The following is a 4,410-nucleotide window of genomic DNA, read 5'->3' as shown; positions in this document are numbered from 1 at the left end:
ACATATTGGGACCCTATTCTCAATACTTAGCAAATCAAAACATACTATTTTTTTCCCTTGAATCCCTAAGTTTCTCAAGAAATTAGAAATTAGAGCTTCCAAGAGTTGATTTCTCTCTAAAATTCTTGATATCTCAGGCATGTTACTCTTCTCCAAAGCTTATTTTATTTAAAGCATGTGTTTAAATTATTACCCATGTGATTTAATTGTAGTTTATACATATAGGTTTGACGGTTTTGGAATGAATGTTACTTGAATTGAACTCCCATTATTTTATTTTCATTATTTATGATTTATCAATGGGTTCTAATCTAATTGGGTTCATATGTTTGGGAATTGATAGTAGGGTCGAGGTATTCCCCCAAATTGATAACTTTGGATTAAAAATTTGTTATGGATATTGTGTTACCTCATCCCACTTGTGTAATTGATTTTGAGCGATGGTTTATAACATGATTTGACATACTTACGTATACTATTGCATGGATAAATGGTTAAACTGATAAACATCGATTTTAAAGGCCTTGTTGGCCATGCTTGATTTTTAAAATTGGAAGCTCGAGGGTCGAGGCATTTCTTTGGGTTAAATTGATAAATGAAAAAGGGGTCAAGGCATTCCCCAAATTTGATTTAATGAACAAAGGGGGTCGAGGAATTCCCCTGAGTTAATAGATTTGTAATGGCATAAATTACAAGCTTTCAAGTGTAAGGGTATGAGGACACCTATAGTGTGCCTTTGTTGTCATTTACTTGGTTCAATGGATGGTTTATGTGAAACTTATTTTAATTGGGCTTAAAGGGTGTCATGTAGCTAAGTCATGAAGGTAGAGGTCCCGAAGGACCAATACTAGGAATTCATGTTGCTGGCGTATGGGTTGGTCTTGATGTCTGTGTGCATGGTTCACACTATTGATATTTTTTTGTATCTTGGATTGATGTGGGGTTGTGGAATTCCCTAGTCTTTCCTTATACCTTTAGTTCGCATGACTAACATGCACTGAGGCCCTTTCAGTAGAGGGAACTAAACCCATTTAGCCTGTGGATTTCTTTTTATGATGGGTAAGCTAAATAGTCTAGTGTAATTTTTTATTTTTATGCTAAACCTTGTTTCCTATCCCAATATGTTATATACATATATATATATATATGTATGTATAAAGTGTGCATATTGATTATACGATGGTTTTGACTAGGCATTATTTTATCTCTTTCTCAAGTTACATGCTAGTGCTCGCCATGCTAATTGTCTCCGGATGATGTATCCCCACATGATGCAGGAATCAAAGGCACTTTTACTTTTTCTGCATAGTGATAGGTGATCTTGGACCGTTTGTGAGTCAGCTTGAAGTGGTAAGCTTCTTATTTCTGGAAGGCTGTTACTTCTTGGTTTATTTCATGTCATAGACTATTTCCCATTTTTTTTGGTTATCATCTGGGAAATATCCCGACTTAGATTATTTTTGGTTAGTAGAGTCTTTATGGATACTGTGGATTGGGATTGTTGCTGCATATCTTAGTATTTATATTTAGTTAGATATTCATCTATCTTGTTATATATTTGAAATTCATCCACTGCTAGGTGTATTGTGCTCAGTTTGGCTAGGCAAAAGGGGTGGTCTATGATTCCCGATGAACTTGAGATACCCATCATGGCCAAGCCCTGGCTCGGGTCATGAAAAGTTAGTATCAGAATCCTAGGTTCATGGTTTATTGGATGTCCACAAGGAGTCTCTTTTATGGGTGTTAGTGCATGACACTTATAAGAGAGAGGATACGAGGTATTTGGGAATGTTCTTTCCTTGTGTTACACTTTCGAGTTGCAGAGTCTATGATATTAAAATCTTCTCTAATTCCTATTTGTTTGCATTTCAAATCATGCCTCCTAGGAAATCTGATTCACGTGGAAAATCTTTTGTCCCGCCTAAGGACAACATGGACAAAACACATCCTACTTATGGGGTACAGACCTGGTCTAGGTCCTAGCTATCGATTTCCCTCATGGAGTTCCACCGGTTCTTACTAGTCCTCCTTAGGCTAATAATACTTCTGCCTCAATGTCCCAGGGTGATGTGTCTAATGCTGAGTTTTTCTAGTTGATTTATTTGCTTACTCAATGGTGACCTTTCAGACATGCTAGTCTGAGCGTGTTACTTTTGTCACTCCTTCTAAGGCCACAAGTGTTGACCAGTTCATGAGGTTAATTTCTCAGACTTTTACTGGTTCTAAGATTGAGGGGAACCCTCAAGGGTTCATAGATCAAAATGGAAAAGATTTTTTGAGTGATGCATACTTTTAACTCAGATATGCAGAGTTTGTTGTATATCAGCTGAAGGATTTAGCATACCAATGGTATAAGGAGTGGGAGGAGTCGACGGGTGAGGTTGCTAAGCTCGCTACGTGGGATTACTTTTCAAGTTCCTTTCTCAATTTCTTCTTTCCTTAATAGTCGAAGGAAGCAAACGATGAAGAGTTTGTGAATTTAAAGTAAGGAATAATTGCTGTGAAAGAGTATGCCTTGAAGTTTCATCAGTTATCTCACTATGCTATGGATTTGGTGTTTTCTATGAGGGCTCAGAAGAGGAAGTTTATGTTGGGTTTGTCCTGGGACTTGGTGTTGGAGTGCAAGGATGCCTTTCTGAATAATGACATGGATATCTCTAGGCTTGTGGTGTAAATTCAACAAGTTGAGGGCAAAAAGAATAAACAAGATGAAATAGGGGAAAGGTAGAGTAAGAATTTCAGGTATTCTTAGTAGGGTAAAGGTTAGTAGAATAGTAGTAGAGATGGAAAGTAGTGGTCAAAAAAGAAGTGGGGAAATCTAGTTCTTATTCTACGGCTAGCGCTCCATATCCTAAGCCGTTCGTGATTACTGCTTCTAGGGCAATAGTGGGTCTAAGGCACAAAGTTCCAATCTGAGTCCATTGAGGCCCAGTTAACCCCATCATATCCTCCTTATAGATTTTGTGGATAGTTGCACCGTGGTTTTTGTGATGGGAGAGGAAAAAGCGTTTCAAATATGGCCAACCTAGCTATATTTAGAGGAACTAACCTTCAAATGATGTTGCTTCTGGGGCTAATAAGGTTCTAGTTGCCACATCTTCAGCCCTAGCACCGAGGGGTGCTACTTTTGGTACCAGCACTGGCTGAAATTATCTGTATTGTCTTACTATTCGTTAAAAATCTGAGGCTTTACCTGATGTTGTCACTGGTATATTATAGCTTTTCTCTCGTGATATGTATTATCTGCTTGATCTAGGGTCTACTATTTCTTATGCAACCACTTATGTGGCTATTTATTTTGGTGTTGGTCCTGAGTGTATTTCTGATCCTCTTTTATGTCTTCTCGGTGGGTGACAGTTTTGTGGCTAGAAAAGTTTATAGGGGTTTTGTGGTATCTAATATGGTAGGGAGACATTGGTGGATTGGTAAGTTGGATATGTTAGACTTCAAAGTTATTTTGGGGAAGGATTAGCTCTATTTGTGCCATACGTCTCTTGATTGTAGAATCCAAAGGGTTAGTTTTTGATTCTCGAATAAACCAGATATTGTGTGGGAAAATAGTTATTTAGAACTTATGGGGAGGTACATTTCTTATGTAATAGCCCAAAATTTGATTTCCAAGGGTTTTTATGAAATTCAAGAGGTGGGGAGAGTTGAATTTTTCTTTAGGAGTCGACTACTGACTTTTCATAATGGACTTGCCGGCAGATCAGTGCATTTCACAAACAAATTAGATTTAAATAATTAAGCATGTAAATACTAGAATGTAAAGTAATAACACAAATTTATCCTAGTTCGAAACACCAATGTGGTGCCTACTTCCAGTTCCCTTAGGTTTCAAAGTTTCCTTAGATCATTGAATGTTGGGCTCAAGTACAATGATAGGAAATAATTTCTGATGATTTATTTTTCTCTTCAGATCTTGTATCACAGCTTTAGTTGATGTTACAAAGTTGACTCAATCCTACTCTATAAATAACAATAGTAAACTAAAAGTTACAAAGCCTTGTGAGACTAAGAAAGAGTCACTTTGATTTTTCTCCTTGAAGTTGCGTAACCTATGTCCATCTCCAGTCTTTCTCTTTTATAGGATTCGATTGTTGCTCTTCATAAGGAAACCCCAGATATTTATTCTTAATCAAGGATTTGAATTGATTCATTTTTTATGGAGTTTACACCTTATGGTATGTCCATATCAGATATGTCCATAGTTGGTGCGATTTTTCTTTCTCACATCTATACATGTCAATATCAGATATGTCCATGAAAGGAGTGAGATATTCCTTGTCCTTGATCTTACCGCGAGGTGCGTGCAATTTCCTTATCTATTGGGATTTTCAGTTGATATGATTTTTATTGCCTTATCAAGCGATATCCTACTTTTGATATGGCTACATATTTAGCACGATA

Source organism: Capsicum annuum, chromosome 3 (assembly GCF_002878395.1).
Source record: "Capsicum annuum cultivar UCD-10X-F1 chromosome 3, UCD10Xv1.1, whole genome shotgun sequence".
Lineage (NCBI taxonomy): Eukaryota > Viridiplantae > Streptophyta > Magnoliopsida > Solanales > Solanaceae > Capsicum > Capsicum annuum.
Note: the sequence above shows the minus strand (reverse complement) of the source record.